This window comes from Aphelocoma coerulescens, chromosome 14 (genome assembly GCF_041296385.1).
Source record: "Aphelocoma coerulescens isolate FSJ_1873_10779 chromosome 14, UR_Acoe_1.0, whole genome shotgun sequence".
Lineage (NCBI taxonomy): Eukaryota > Metazoa > Chordata > Aves > Passeriformes > Corvidae > Aphelocoma > Aphelocoma coerulescens.
The window spans coordinates 729199-746153 of NC_091028.1; the positions used below are offsets into that span (position 1 = coordinate 729199).

Here is a 16955-nt window from a genome sequence, read left to right on the forward strand (position 1 = left end):
CCAAGCTGAATGGAGCTGTCAGCATGCATGACTTTGGAGGAATTATCCCCCGTGCGTCCCAGCACTGGAATAAACATTCCTACTTTACTACTTATTCCAGTAGTGGAGTCTTTTCCACCTATCACTCTGCTGCCAGGATAACTGGGAATGTAATGCTTGCCCTTGCTCAATGGTGTTGGCTCCCTGTCACCGCACTAACAAAGGCCAGTCAGGACTTCCCACCCCTGCATGTAGGAGATCCATAGCAGTGACCATCAGTTCCTGCCCTGGGCTGGGAGACAGCAGAAGTAGGGCACAAGGAAAGTTTTTCTCAGTCTCCAGATCCAAACTTTCTGGCACTGCAGGCATCACTTCACGTTTGCTGGCCCAAAGACAGAACCGTGCAGGGGGGTCAGAGGAGGACTCTCTTTTCTAAAAACTAGTCACAGTCTCAGATTATGGAAAATGCTATTGTTCAGGGTTCAGACTGACATCCCAGCATATTGCTGGCATTTCTCCAGAGATGCCAGAGTGCCAAAGCTTAATTTCTGAACGCTTGACAAATTCTTACTTGACTCATTTTCCTGTCATGTCTGCATTTATTTCCATATCTCCTGAGATGATTTGCCTTGCATGTGCTGTCTGCTGGCAGGTCAGTGCGTGTACGTGGAGAGTCACTGTCCTGTTCTCTGTGTGCCTCAGTAGCCAGGGAGGAATAACTAGAGCTTGCAAGTTGGTTGTTTTTTTTTTTTTAATTTGAATGCAGTCAGTCCCTAACATTCAGACAGTGAACTCTGGGCTAAATTGGGTGCAGTTTGTTATTGCAAACACGAGCATGCCCGCCCCCAAAAAATAGGTCAGTATTATGTCAGATTTTGTAACCTAGGTAAGTTTGTAAGGTAGTGAAAGTAAACCATATTTTTCTGTTATTTGTACTATGCAGAGTTTCTATCTGTTGACACTTTTGATAGATTTTTACTCTAGTGAATTTAGCCTCTCCCTGTCTCACACCAGTGATACCAAAGTAGATGGAGCAGCTGAGATCAGGGCTTGCAGTGAAACACTTCATTCTAGAGAGCTGCTTCCCTGCATCATCAGATATTTCTGCTGCAGCAGGTCTGAGCGGCTGTGACACTGTACAATGGCCATATAAAAATCATGTGATTAAAATCACATTTCTCTTGTGGTTATTCGAGGTGTTTAGCTTGCACCTGCTGATGTGAAGACCCAGGATTCATTTTCTAATGCAGATGGATTTTCAGAAGCTGGAAGATTCTAGCGGGGGTTTCCTGATCATATGGTGTTGAGGAGATGTTGCTTTTCAGTAGCTGTGCTCATTTTGCACGGCTGGTTTTTGGTAGCGGAAGGGCCACAGAGGTGGTTTCTGTGAGAAGCTGCTGGAAGCTTCCACCATGTCCGGCAGAGTCAGTCCCTGATGGCTCTGAAGATGGACATGGCACTGGCCAAGGCTGGGCCAGGCAGAGATGATGGAAACGCCTCTGTGATAACGAAGGAGGGGGAGGAGGTGCTCCAGGTGCCGGAGCCGAGATTCCTCTGCAGGCTGTGGTGAGACCATGGTGGAGCAGCTGTGCCCCTGCAGCCCCTGGGGATCCCCGGGGGATGCAGAGATCCACCCGCAGCCCCTGGGGATCCAGGGGGATGCAGAGATCCACCCGCAGCCCCTGGGGATCCATGGGATGCAGAGATCCACCCGCAGCCCCTGGGGATCCCCGGGGGATGCAGAGATCCACCCGCAGCCCCTGGATCCCTGGGGGATGCAGAGATCCACCCGCAGCCTTGGGGATCCCCGGGGAATGCAGAGATCCACCCGCAGCCTTGGGGATCCCCGGGGGATGCAGAGATCCACCCGCAGCCCCTGGATCCCCGGGGGATGCAGAGATCCACCTGCAGCCCCTGGGGATCCCCGGGGGATGCAGAGATCCACCCGCAGCCCCTGGGGATCCCCGGGGGATGCAGGGATCCACCCGCAGCCCCTGGGGATCCACGGGGGATGCAGAGATCCACGGGGGATGCAGGGATCCACCCGCAGCCCCATAGGGAGGATCCCCGGGGGATGCAGAGATCCACCCGCAGCCCCTGGATCCCCGGGGGATGCAGAGATCCACCCGCAGCCCCTGGGGATCCCTGGGGATGCAGAGATCCACCCGCAGCCCCTGGGGATCCTCGGGGGATGCAGAGATCCACCCGCAGCCCCTGGGGATCCTCGGGGGATGCAGAGATCCACCCGCAGCCCCTGGGGATCCCTGGGGATGCAGAGATCCACCCGCAGCCCCTGGATCCACGGGGGATGCAGAGATCCACCCGCAGCCCCTGGGGATCCCCGGGGGATGCAGAGATCCACCCGCAGCCCCTGGGGGAGGTGCCCACGCCGGAGCGGGTGGATGCCTGCAGGAGGCTGGGATCCAGTGGCAGAGCCGGTGGAGAGAGAGGGCCCTGCTTCCAGGCTGGAGCAGCCTGGCCTCGGAGGACTGCACCCCGTGGAAGAGTGACCCACGGTGCAGCACTTTTGGAGGACTGTTTGCCCGTGGGAGGGACTCCCGTTGCAGCAGGTCGCAGGGAGCTGCTGCTCGTGAGATGGCAGCCACGTTGGAGTTCAGGGAGAACTGTCTCCCGTGGGAAGGGACCCCACGGGGCAGCAGGGGAAGGACTCCTCTCCCTGAGCAGCGGAACAAACCCTCGGCTGACGAACTGACCAAGCCCCCCACCCGCTGTCAGTGGGAAGGAGGGAGGGGTTGGAGGGGGAAACGGTGTTTTAAGGGCTTATTTCACTTCTTATTATCCTCCTCTGATTTTGTTAGTAATAAATTTACTTTGTACCTCTTTTGGTACCTCCTTTGTACCTGTTTTGCCTTTGGAGTGTTCTTTCCCAGTCCTTATCTCAACTCATGAAGCCTTCGTTAAATTTTTCTCACCTCTGCCCAGCTGTGGCAGGGGAGGGCGAGTGAGCAACTTTCATGGGTGCCTGGCATTTGGTCAGTGTCAAACCAGGACAGTAGCAAAACCAATGTTATTCAATCATGCCAGGTCTATCAGTTTCCTACTCTTCAACAAATGCTTTAGAACTATGAATTAATACAGACTAACACTAAGTTTCGTATTTACATGTTGCATAAGACTTCAGACTATGGAATGAGGAGTCAGATCAAGGTGAACTATAGTCAAGAAACTAAGGGATCAGATAAAGCTGATGGTGCAGTCTCCTGGCTTTTCTTCTGGACTGAAATTGTATAAATGCGCTGAGCTCTTGCTGCTACTGCCACAGGAAGGGAAAGGGAAGCCGTGCTGTGCCAGTGGCCAGTCATTTCCCATTTGACAAGGGCTTCTGGGAGAAGACACAAGTCCCCTAATGGCTGGCTGGTCATGGAACTGGGAACTGAGCAGGAGAAATAGAAATCATTTTTAAAGGCCTGCATGAGTTTTTGTCTGTATCTGCACCTCACAAAGGCTCTGTGACTTGTACAGAACTTGACCTGCCCCAATGGAACTCACCATAACAGCACCAGGCATAACAGCACACCGGAGTGTGGGGAAGGCTTGGGAATGACTCCAGCTCAGTACAACCTGCTGTATGCAGTCTATGCTTGGACGTGAGTCACTTTGCTCTAGCTTTGGGGGTGGGGTGCTTTGGTAGTTGCTTTCAGGCAGTGAGACGCACATTTCCGTTCTAGTTTTCTCCCAGAAATGCAGTAGTGGTTATTCTGGCTAGATTCCTGATTGATAAACTGGGAAATTGCTGTAAGTTCTGGGGTTCAAAGAATTTATTCCTGTACTGAAGTGGAATTTCAGGCTGCGCTTTCAATGCAAAGGGATGATTAAAGGTTCCACTGTACTAACACCACAGAGTGGTGGAGAGTAGGGACAGCTCTGTGTGGGTGTGTGATGGTCAGCTGAGCAACTGAGACATTCATGCTTTTACCACTGACTTAACCTGAATTGACACAGCACAGCAGTAAACACACTTTTCTCTGACATAGACATGACAGAGAATAGTATTACATGTTTTTGATGGGACAAAGTGATAAAGCAGGGTTCTGTTCCCAGCTCTGGCATTTGCTCTGGTGTGTGCTGAAAGCAGTCCCAGCAAATGCAGTCATGCTCTGTATCACAGAGGTAAATGTCTTAGAGAGGGGAGAGAGGCACAGAGAAGATCATGTCCTCTAGGTCAGTCTGCAGTGGAGCTCAGGGCAAGGTCAGAGACTATAGAGTTCAGAGTCCCCTGCCACTTGCTCTGCCTCTCTAACCTCCCACCATGATAATATCATTTTTTTGAGGATTGCCAAGTCATTTTATAGAGACCAGTCTTTACAAGATTGAAAATGGAGAGTAAACTGATAACATTTACTGGTGTGTTTTGAGGTTGTTCTTTAGCTTTTTGACACAGAATGCTTTTGTCCTGATTTCAGCATGTCTGTTGAGGTTTGTGCACTTTTTCTGTTTCTCCCTAGTTGGTGTTTTTGTTTTCTTTCTTCTCACTGTGCTGGGATCATCCATCTTTCCTTTAGGCTCACACTACAATGGCTCGCCATACCTCCTCCCAATGATGACAGGAAAACTGCTCTTTGGTTCTGGGAATGGGTCACTGACTAATTCACATTTACATATTTTCATATTCTCATATTTATATCTCACCAAAGGGTCATGATACATTTTTGCTGCCTAGACCCTTTTCCTACCAGTCAGCTTCACCTGCTCTTCCCCAGAGACTTGTGTTGCCAGCAGAACACTGTTCCTTGATTTAATGTGTGATGAAGTGTTTAAGAAGTCTTCCCCTCTAAAACATTGTCCTTCTCTCAAGGGTGGGGATTGACATGTGATTTCTCTGCCTTTGGAGTTGTTTTTGCTTGCCTTATAGGAGCAATAAGTTCACCTCCCATGCCCCTGCATGATTTAGTACATTCTAAAATGGACTATGAGGCTGGCACATACCTCCTCTGGCACATGTATCCTCTTGGCGCGTGTAGAGCATCCCCCAGCCTGAGCTCTCTAGCTTGAGAGAGCTGTGGCTTCTGTGCCATGCTCTTGGTCAAGCCTGTCTGTTCAAGAGAGGATTTTTCTCTTCTCCAAGTTGTGCAGACTCGTATCACAGCCTTCAGGTTCAAGGGGAAGGAGCTGGCACTGGCATTTGGACTGACTCTGTCTTTCTTCCATCTTGGGAGTGTCCTCAATTTTTTCTTTACCCAATAGTTTGAGACAAAGTTTGGAATGCAGTGGACATTCTGGGGAGGTGAGTTTCTTTGGTGTTTTCTAGACCCAGGCCAGCCTGTTTTGTCCAATGATTAAAAGAACGTGAAAGAGGTAGTGAGGTAAGCAGGAAGTGGCACATGATTTTCCAGTTTTTCCTGTTGCTTTCTGTGTGCAATGAGTGTTTCTGCACTGATGCCAGAAAACCCTCTCTAACTCCCTAGTGTCAACCTGACAGTTTTGTTTTCGGGACATACTTTAACATCTGCAGTCACAGACAGTCAGTACTTAATACAGACATACTCCCATGGAATAGAAACTTCAGAGTGAGACAGGAATGAAAAGTGTTTGTTATTCTGTACTTTGGCCAGCAGAACATGCTGATTCTGCAGCAGTGTCTGTACTGGTCCCAGCAGAAGATGCCTTGCACGTGGCTGATTGAAAACATGGGTAAATTACTGTGAGAAGCAGAACCTGAACTGCACTTTTCTTAGTGTGAATCTATTCCAGGGCTTGTATTTTTAGAAGATTTGAGCTTCTCTCCTCTTTGTGGTGCAGTGAGATGAGATCTCTCTCTAGTGGAAGGAGGGGCTTAAATGGCACATGGGTACTCTGCTGGAATGGTGAGGTTAGGGAGACTTGCTTCAGAGCCCTCTGTGTACAAAGACTCAGTGATTATAGAAAAGTGTTATTTACCAAACAACAAGGCAGTATGGGCCATCACCCACTGAAAAGAGGATGCATGTGTGTGATAAATCTCTTGCAGAAATTGAAACCTGCTAGTGTCCTCTGATTCCAGCTCTCAGAGAAAAAGCTGTGGTGGGCATGGGGTGTCACATCCTGTCTGACATTCAGTTTTGTGCTCAGGCAGCATTTGCAAGCACAGTACAGTGACTTCTGTAGCCCATGAAGGGGTCAATGCATCAGACAAAGTGTGCATGCATCTCAGAAGCTGTTTCGGCTCTTTGGAAAACAAAATGGGTACAGAACTCTTTCTGAGAAGGATGCCATTCCTTTCTGAGAAGGATCCGCCGCCATCTGCAGCAGATGTCCATTGCCAAACTTGCTTTGGCATATGCAGCATAACCAGTCTCACTACTCTGGAGCTGCCTGTGCTCACAGGTCAGATTGCTGTGGTAACTGGAGCAGGTCACACCAATGAAGAGGTACAGCCTCTTCATTGTTCAGCCCTGAAATGCCACCCCTGTTCTGGGGACCAGGGAAGTTTCCCAGTGTCTGCCTTGCTTTTACCTTGGGTGTATTGCAGAGGCCTGCTGCAGGTCAGGAGCATTCTAGCCACAGGCCAGCTGAGCTCTGCCTGAGAGACTAAAGTGGCTTTAGCCTCACCAGCCTCAGGCAGTCCTGCAGCCATGGGAGCTCAGTGGGCAGAGCGCAGGGATTGTGACAGTGTGGTGCAAGATCAAGGGTACTACTCTATGTTTTAAGAGAAGCCACACCTGGGAGTCATGGAGAATTAAGCATTTTACATGCAGTGCGTTTTGTCATTCAGTGCTCTCCACTCTGAGGAATTTCTAACACCTCTTGTTGCTCTGTGTGCTGGGGTTTGTTTCAACCCTCACAGTCAGTGTACTTGATAAAGTGGGCATGCGGCAGCTGGGCTTGGATGGTATTATCCAGCAAGAATCAAAAAAAGTGGTACGTGGTGCTTTTCCATCCTGGAAATCCCAGGTGCAGGAGCACTGTCTTCGGAGCGCAGGGAAGGCTGCAGCAACAGGAGCCAGTCCTGGCCAGGAGAGGGCATTCCCACCACTCGGTTCAACACTGCAGAGCAGTGCTGAGCAGATCACATCTGTGAGCCACCAGCCAAGAGTTCCCTGCCTAGAGCCTTCCAGAGGTAGCACTTGGAATAGCAGTAGCTTTCTGAGCCAGTTACTTCCTGACTGTAGGTGGCTCAGAGGAGCATTCTGTGCACAGAACTAGCTGGTAGACTCCCTCTGAACTGCTTTCAGGATCCAGGATAGCAAATAGCTAATCGGCAGTACTGAACTATCTCTTGCCAGCCCTTATCTTCAATTCCTCCTTGCATTCTGCTGTCCAGGAACAAGCATTACAAGCAACTTTGGTCTGCAATTTTTATGTCACTTTGATCTATTAGATGGCTTCCTTCTCATGACAGTACTCTCAACCGGTTTCTGCAGCTGTGTTGTGACTTCTGTTTATAGTGTACCTTTCTGCTGTGTTTCACTTAAGGATGTGCAGTGGACTCTTAACAGAGCCTGCTCAAAACAATCTCTTGCAGCCAGAACCTTTATAAAAATAAGAAAGGTTTTTTTGTTTTCTTTACTGGATAGTGTTAAAGAAGGAATGTTTTAGAGTCAGCACATCCCAAATTTCACTTAGAGGTGCATGAACTGCCTTTCAGTTCCCTTTTACTTGCCATTACTTCTTAAATCTCTTGTGCCCTTCAGTGGCTTGCAGAAAGTGACACTGGTATGAAGCTGGGCTGTTTTCCTCGGGAGTGAGGGCACATCTTGTCTTTGCAGCAGATTCAGGACATCCAGCACCTTCCCCTTTGCTGCTGGCTCCTGGTCCTCATCATCATGTTCTTCTACAATGGAGTCTTCCCCTTTGTGGCAGACGCCAGGTGTTCCATGGCTGTGGCCTACTGACCGACATGAGCCGACAGAGCCTTGCAGGCCTTGATTTTGGGAAGACTGGGAAATACAGGGGTAATGGGCTTGCTCCTTCCACTCATGAAATGTGGAGAAACATGCCTTTAACACCTAAAGGTTTGAGAGTTCTTTGACCTTTCTTTCCCTTCAAAGATGAGAGAAGCTTCTGGAAGACAGCAAAAATACCTTAAAGGAAAATGATTCATCCAATATTTAAAGCTTCAAACACTGCCAAAGTAGGATCAGAAGGATTTGGGAGAACGGGAAGAAATACTCCATTTAAAAAACAGCCCACAGACATTTCACCTTTGTGATAGACCAGCAAAGTGGGTGTCTCCTGAGCTGGGTGGGGTGTCAGCTTCACAAGCCTGGGGCAGCTCTGTCCTGCAGCTGCTGCACTCTGCTGTGTCTGGAACATAACTGGGCTTACTCAGCCTGGGTTTGTACAAGAGGAAGCCTTTGTATCTGGTGAAGGCTTCACACTTTTTAATGCCTGCCTTTGCTTAAAAGAAAGCAACCCAGCCATCTAATTTGAGACTCCTGCTTCTGTCTTGGGGCTCTGCCAAAGACTTGTTTTGCTGCTTTGTTCCCGTTTGTGGATGATGTGGCTTCTGTCACATAATGAACATGAACTTTTATATTAGGTAAGACCTGCAGTAAAAGAAATAAAATTAAAATGGTAGTATTTCATTAGTGATGTGTAGGAAGCCACTGTGAAATCAGGAGGGAAGAAATGTCATCAACATGACAACTGATGGGAAGTAGCCATGCAGGTAGCCAAATCAAGTTTAAGTAGCTACAAGATCTCTAAAAAAACCCTTGTGAAAGCTGTTACACTGAATGACTGTAAATTCTATAAAGAATTAGAGGAAGTTTAATGAAATTTCTGCATGTCCCTAACAAAGGTGAAAGGCTGGTTTTGACAATGGGTGTTCTTTGCTATAACCAGGTCTCCTTAAAAGAATTTCCCTGGGACAATTCCTAGTATTTCTCAAATGTAGATATTCAGCATAAATGCTGATCTTTGCTGCTGGATTATTTTTAGACCATTGTCCTGCCCCTCAGCATTCACCCCCTTGAACTGATAAGGCTTTTTGCTTCTTAAAAGAGGATGTCAAAACTTCACCCATGTGGTTTGGACAGGTGACAGCACATTGCTGCTGTGAGCTATGTTGATGGAAGGAAACACGTTCCACTTGAATCTGCAGTTTCACTCTGCACTTGCAAAAGTGTCTCGAAAGTGTCTGAAAATACCAGCTCCTCTGTGGTGTGCACCAATTAAAAAGAAAATAAACCACCAAAGGCTTGGGACTACAAACCAGATGGAATCAAGCTTGTTTACAAGTCCTCTCATTCAAAACCTTCCTGCCCGTATGCTTGTGCTCAAACTTACTTTCTATCAAAATAACCAGATCAAGAATACTAATTATGTTTTTTTCTTGGCTTCATTTTATTTTTAGCAAGTTTATCCAGCATAAATCTTCTGGTTACAATCAGCAGGCAGCCACTCACATTTCTGGGGCAGTGTACGACAACTCCCTCATTCACTCCACAGCAGTTGGCATATTAATTGTGAATACCCAAAACACGGAAGCACTCTTGTTCCATAATTTGTTCCTGATTTTTTGAAATGTCTGCTACAGCCCCCTCAAACAGAATTTCACCTGTTGTGGCTGAATGAGGAGTCCTTCATATCCTTGCAAACTGTGAGATGCACCTTACCCTGACTTAAATTACAAGAAGTAACATTCCCCCGTTTTTACCTCTGTCCTGTAATTGTGCTATGGTAGCACCAACCCATGGTACATGGGTGTGTGTTTTGGGAAGTCTGAGACCGGAACAGAAAGAATTGGGATAAGCTTTGCAAGTAGATGGGAAAGGACAATCTGCATGCAATCAGGCCCTGTTTTGTCTAACAGCTTCCATTCCTTATTTCCATAATTGTTGCAATATAATGATGTTTTCCCTCCCGCTTTGTAAAAGCCTGGCGTTTTGCCTGAGTACCAGACACCTAGTAACATTTCAATCTCAGTTCAGAGTGTGCAACTGGTCTGCTACACTGCCAACAGTAGAACAGCTGGTCTGCTACACTGCCAACAGCCAGGAAATGCCATGTCATTGCCACTCTGGCCAGCCCACTGTGTGCAGCCCCATGTGCCACTAGGACCCATGGGAAGCAGGATACCCTGGAAGAGCCTTTCTGTTTGTTCCCTTCACCAGGACTACACTGGACTGAGAGGTGTCCTTGCTGTTGGCTGTGCCATGCTGACTCTGCCAGTCTTCGCTCTCCTGGCATTCACATCTGTGCCTCCACTGGTCTCTACCATCTGGCTGAGGATCACTTACTCCTTCGCTGCTGTGAGTTCTCAACGATAGCTGGGTGTATTGTGGCTACACTCCTACATGTAGATGGTGTATTACTGCTGCCCTGCTGAGCAGGTTTCACAGCCACAGGTTGAAGTCATTGGCTCTGCAAACCTGTAGTCTTTGCTTAGTAACAAATAACCCTAAAGAATCAACATGGAGCAGAAGGCAGAGCACAGCAAGGAAGCACTCAATACAGTGCAAAGCATTAACCTCACTATGTTTGCTTGGTGCTCTTTTACCTTGACGGTAACACCTGGATCTCCTATGAGTCTCATTAGTTAAATCATCAGGTCTGACTCCCATTCTGAAATATGAATCAGGTTATTTCAGTTTCAGATAACCTGTGCTGTCTGCGCTGTCTGAAGCTGCTTGGAAAGGATGTCTAGAATCAGCCAATAGGCTGGAGGGACAGATACCAGATTTCTTGATGAGCAAGTATAAAGGATTACTTAGTGGGAATAATTCCTTTTTGAATGAATGTCCATCTAATATCTTTAAATAGGCTCTGAGTTTGTGTTTTCATTGCTCTCCCCAGGCTAGTATGTGGCCATCTATACTGCTTGTGGTCCCCCAAGTGACTTTAGGGACAGCGATGGGGCTGGCAACTTCTGTACAGATGGCTGGTGCTGGCCTTTCAAATCTGATTGTTGGACACATTCTGGGAACAAAGCCCAGGTGAGAATGCTTTATCTCTTTTTTTTTTTTTTTTTAATAAGCAGAGAATTCAGCAGTGCTTTAGTGGAGCAGTGTGAACAGGAATCAGGGGATTTGCAACCTGATGCTGCAGGCAACTAGAGAAACGCCTTAAGTATCTTTAAGTGACTAGTTGTTCTCTCCTGTTTTGGCTTTCTAGTGAATTAAAGATCCCTCTGTGGTGCTAGCAACAGATGATGATCTTTATGCTCGCTAATGCTGTTGCATGCATCATTGCCTCGGTTAGCCTCAGTGTTGTGGACAAGTATCAGGTATGTGTGATAAAATAACTGTGAGAATAACAGAGAATAACTCTGTATCACTGAGCTCCTTTTAACAAAGTAATAGCTGTTGGGTGTGTATGTGAATGACTCTCAAAAGGAGACTGCATAAAAGGAGAACCCTCTGCTCCATACGGATACAGTGCATCACAGTTTTGCCTGGTACCAAGCCATTGGTGGCTGTATGTTTTCTGGAAGACAGTGAGGGCAACGGCCAGGACCCAACTGTGGCAATGTGTATGTACAGGAAAAACAGGGTCCTTTTGTCACCAATTGCTGCCTTGATTTTCCAGGATGGGATCCTGGACAGAGCCAGAAAGGGAGCACCTGTGGGGCAGGACAGAGACCCTGCAGATGCAGCACAGCTCCTTGATGATGACACAGGAACTGAAGACTCTGTCAGTTGAACCTTGGCAAGGAGAGAACGATTGCACTGCCAGACACACCACTGATCACTTCTGCCTGAAAGTGTTTTAGTCTGTGTACTTTAAACATCTTTAAAGGGAATCTTGAAGGCAATTGTCTACAGACTGGGAATCTTTCTGCTTTCTTAGGCATGGCACAGGGGTCTCCTCTGTGGTTCTTGGGCATTCTCCAACACCCACACACCTGCATGGGGCACTTTAAGGTCTGCACTGCAGTCAGTGAAGCTCACCTAGCTACCCTTGTTCATGAGCTGTCATACAGCTGCTTGTCAACCTTGCAGCACAACTGCCTGTGAAGGTGTGCCTGGCTGCTCTGCCACCAGAATCCTGCACAACAGCACTTGCTAACACCCAGCAGGCCTGCTGTTTCACTCAGTGCTCTAGATAAGCCTCTTCCACAGATCTTGTGCCCATGCAAGTGACGTCATCATTATTCTTTAGGCAGGAGTCTGAAACTGATGACCTTTTGCACACAAGCTAGCTTAACTGCTTATTACTTTACTAGAAATGCTTCTGTAAGCTGTGCATATTCATTGCCCTTCAAAAGCATAAAAGGTTTTGATCTGGAATTCTGTCCTTTATACCCCAGTGCTCTTAGTCAGGAAGGCTAGAGGCTTATTTTACTCAGCCAGCTGCCCTCTGCACTGGGCAAATGTTCACAGGGTTTTCAAAAGCACAAAGGAGGCTTTAAGAATGAAGTAAACTCTAATAGCCAAGTATGAGAAATGCTGAAGTGAATGACACATGTAAATTACTACAGATTCTCAAGTTGCATTTAATATAAACAGTTCTAGATTGAACATGAGTTAGGCACTGATAGCATCCAGTAAAGTCATATTTTAAGACAAATCCACTCATCAATTCAAAGCTTGGTTGAACTGATTTACTGAAGATGATGAGCAGCTCAGACAGCAAGGTCTTCAAGTTTTAAGTTACAGTGAATTCATTTCAGACCATAATCAAAGAATTTCCCTTTTAGAGTTTGGTGCAGCAGAAATTTAAGGGGGGAGGTAAGTCACAAAACTACAAAAATCACAAACTCCTCTAGTTTAGCAACAACCTCCCAAGACTGAGTCCCACCCTTGTTCAGTCAAGGGCAGCTGGAGCAGGTTATCCAGGACCTGCTCAGAATTTGAGCATCTCCATGGATGGAGACTCTGCAGCCTCTCTGGCCCACCTGTCCCAGTATCTGACCCCTCGCAGGAAAAACGTGCATCCTTGTGTTCAGATGGAATTCCATGTGGTTTCCCTTGTGCCCATTGCCTCTTGTCCAGAGCAGAATCTGACTCCCTCATCCTTGCTCCCTCCCAGCAGGTACTTGAGCACACTGGTCAGATCTCCCAGAGCCTTCTTGAGCAGCCCCAGCTCTCTCAGCCCCTCCTCTCTTCTGCAAGATGCTCCAGTCCCCTTACCACCTTTCTGGTCCATCACTGCACTCCCTAAATCACATCTCTCTTGTACTAGGGAGCCCAAAACTGCACATGGTGCTCCATGTGAGGCCTCATCAGTATTTTAACCCAGCTGGCAAATCAGATTCCTGCTAGACTGGCTTCAAAATACCCTTTGGCCTCCACTTGCTGCACTACTCTTCAGTGCTGAAATCCTGCACTTACATATTTTCAGAGGAAAAATCCCATGAATTTCCAGCTGTCATTTTGAAAAACCACATACTGCAGGGCTGTAAACTAATGTTGGAGACTTGCTTACAGAAAAAAATATGTGTTCAGAGCTGACTGGTGTGTTAGTACCCTGGCTTAAAAGCAATGACTTCAGCCTGGTTTGCTGAAGCCATCAGCTTTCTTAGTTTATGCCATGTGATGCAGCAGCTAAACTCAAAGGGGGTTGGTGCTGTAACGAGTGCTGGGATAACCACTCGAAGTCCTGTAATTGCTCCTTCATAGAAGAAGCTCACTCAAAAACCAGCCATTCCTGTTTGACATCCCATAATCTACCTCCAAATTACTAGAAAAGAAACTTCACTCTTCTGTTTTGAAGAAGAGTTGTGACATACTTTCCTTAAAGTCTGCCAATGGTTAACAAGGTTTGAGTTGGTGTAGCACCAAAGCCTCACTGCCTGCTCTGCTGGGGGTCACTAGGAAGCATTCCTGCCCCTCTCCTGCGCTCACTGCCTATATGGAGAACTTCTGTTGGCTAAAGAGGGTTTTACAGAAACCATCGTACAAAGATCCTTGCACTTGCTTATAAAAGCCCTGTCATAGAATCTGAAGATGTGAGGACATTCTGATGACCTTTGGGTCTCTTGCACAAAGACCATCTTCAGGGTGGGAGGACTCAACTGGAGCCTCTCACAGGCAGAGTTCTTCGGAACAGGCTGCTCCTGTCTTTCAGCTCAGATGGATAAAGCTCAAAGCTGACGTAACAGTAAGGAGGCAGATGATGTCCCTCCCTGGAACGGTACCTGCTCACCTCCACTGGGCACATTGATAGCTTACTCTTACTCAGCATTTTTCAGTAATGACTCCCTGATGACCTTCACTTTGCCTGTCTTCCCCATTTTTGCTGGACACCCACAGCTGGGATACCAGAGCTCAGCTCTGAGCTTTCAAAAAGGCAATTGCATGGCTCTCATACTATGGTTGAGCTTGTCATGAAAATGAAAGGGTGGCATTCACAGAGGTCAACATGCTGCAAGAAATGGAAGGAAACAATCAGGGGGGTTTTTTGTTTAACTTTTGTAGTGTCACACTGATCATGATAATGGGTAACTGAAATCCCCACCCCTCACCCTGTCCCTAGCCTCAGACACCCTGGGCCTTAACATTTAAGCTGCAAAATATTCTCTGGCAGAACATTCCTCTTGCCAAAGACACAGTGGATTGAGACTCGTAAAATACAGATTGTGAAGCCTTAAAGTGGACATTAGTTCAGGCAGTTCACACTGAGGTGGACTTGTGTTGCTCTTCATGCCCCACTGCATGCTCCCAGAATGTCCCAGCCAGAATGTTAAACACTGACACAGTAGAGCACACATTTATGTAAGCCTGTGGGAGGAGACAGTGGAGAAAAAGCCATCATCTTTATGATCTTTATGAAGGACCTGGCATAACCTTAAGTTCCCATTACTTCAACAGGCCCCTGTGCTTCTGATCCACCTGGACACAGAGCACTCTGTGGTTTTGGCTTAAGTGGCACATAGCACACACCCAAGCAGCGGCAGAGGAGGGGTCATGGAGAGCCAAAGGCAGCACAGCTACTATTTAAAATATCTGTGTATGTAGGAGGGAGGAGAAAGCAGTGGGTAAGACACCACAATTAGAAGGCAGCTGGACCTAGAGAGGTTGATGAGTAAAGCAAATTCCCGCATTCTTGCTGGCTATGGCCAATATTTTGACCTACTTGAGGAGGAAGAGGTTGTCCTGTTCACAGTATAAGGAGCTTGAAAGAAAGGGAAAGCCAATTCAAGATAAGACTGTCTTCATTCCCAGAAGATAACACCATAAAAATAATCAGGGCTGCTAATTTAGCCCAGGAATTTAAATCTGCCTCTTCCTGCTCACTGACTATGTTCAAAGGGAGGAGTGGTGAGTGGGCCCAGCTTGGGCAGTCAGTTTAGCCTGCTGGGAGACTTCTGGGCATCAGTTCTTGGCCAGCAATGAATTGTTACCCAGTGGTTCTTGCACAGCCGATAACCAGTAATGACAGAAACAGCTTACATGTGACCAAGTCTCCCCACAGCCAGGATACTGTGACCTGACTTTGCTCCTTAAGAAACAATGGAAAATTCCAGCCTCAATGACATTTAATCCATCACCTTTTCCAAAGGGAAGCAATACACGGTTTCAGCAGAGCTTCAAGCTGAAATTCAACAAGAGACACATCAGAGGGCTTGGATATATTGCTGGGTGGCCAGGCCACCACACAATCACCCAGGTAGCCAAGAGACTTGGACATTCACACACCAATGTGATCATATTGTACATAAGCAACTCTGAGAACCTTCTAGGGAACATACTACAGCAGTTACTCATTTAATACTTAAATAATTGTCTCCACACATGACTACTTTACATATCTTCTCTCACTAGACAAGCCCCAAGAATGTACTTTGGATATTCCAAGTCTAATTAGCTTGTATAAATCATTCAAAAAACTCACAGTAATGCTGCTTAAAACACCAACAGAGAGGGCATTAATCTTCCTCATTGAGAGTGCAGTGCAGGGTATTATGCAGTCATGCAACGGATGGACAGTATCAGACAGTGCTTGCTTAAAGGTTTTGCACAGCAGCCAGCAGTCTTCACAGGGGTTGTGCACGATCTGTGTTAACTGGCACACATGAGAATCAGAAGGGATGACACACTGCAGCTGGGCTGTTCACTAGAGTGGCGTCATGTACAGGACAGACATGGTGACATGTTTAGGGACTAAGCAGCAGATATGCCTAGAACCACACACAACTCATGAAAGCATGCAAGTCCTCCTTTAACCACTTCCTTGGCTAAGCTCACTATGGACTATGGATACTACCATTTTCCTGCCCAGACTGAAACAGCAACCCAGATAACATTCTATCTGAAGTGTTTAGCTACAAACAGGCAGTTTTGGGGAAAGCAATGAGGTAACACACATAGTTGCAAAGTGGAGCTATACTGCAGTCTACTGTTGGCTGCAGCTCAAAGGAAAGACAATCCTTCATTGCTAATGTGCTATCTATCAAGGACATTGCCACATTCCCACACTATGCAGATCCCACCCAAAGCACTGTACATGCCTCAGAGGAGAGTTCTGAACTGTAAATGGCCAAACACAGAAGTCACTGTAGGAGTGAGGGCTGGCCAAGAGGCTCTGAGAGCATCACAGCCTGGAAGTTCAGGGATGAATGACGCAGACACACAACATCCTGGCTGAGAGGCCACTGCGTCCAGCTCACCCAGAACTGCAATGTCAGTAGCTGCAGTTCCCTCCTCTGTCAGCCAAGGCAGTCTGGCACATGAAGGATGTTTTATGCACTCAACAGAATCACACAAGTGAGGGTATGACTTCTCCCTATAAAGAATATCCCCTGCTCACAGGGAATTGCTACATTTTACTACAAATAGCCTTAAATACTTAAAATATTTGAATATTTAATTCTGTTTACAATAGTGCTGAAGAACATAAAATCCCAGTGTGGTACAGAACATCATGGAATGTTGCCCACAAAAAGGCATTAAGCTGAGCTCTTGCTACCATCCTACCCCTAACCCAGGGATAAGAGGTGTCTGTCTTATGGGCAGCCTTGGGCAGGATGTCATAGCTTCTGAGCACAGTCCCCTGTACAGAAGGCCTGAAAATGTATGTGCAATTTTTTCCCATTTCAGACAATAAAATTCACCAGTGTATCTATAGTGAAATAAAGTACTGACCAATTTATA

At 47.0% G+C, this 16955-nt stretch overlaps 1 pseudogene; it reads left to right on the forward strand.

The window, feature by feature from the left end:
* The window catches only part of LOC138118918 (lysosomal dipeptide transporter MFSD1-like), a 62474-nt pseudogene extending 45581 nt beyond the window's left edge, over positions 1-16893 (forward strand).
* Positions 16894-16955: the final 62 nt, after the last annotated feature.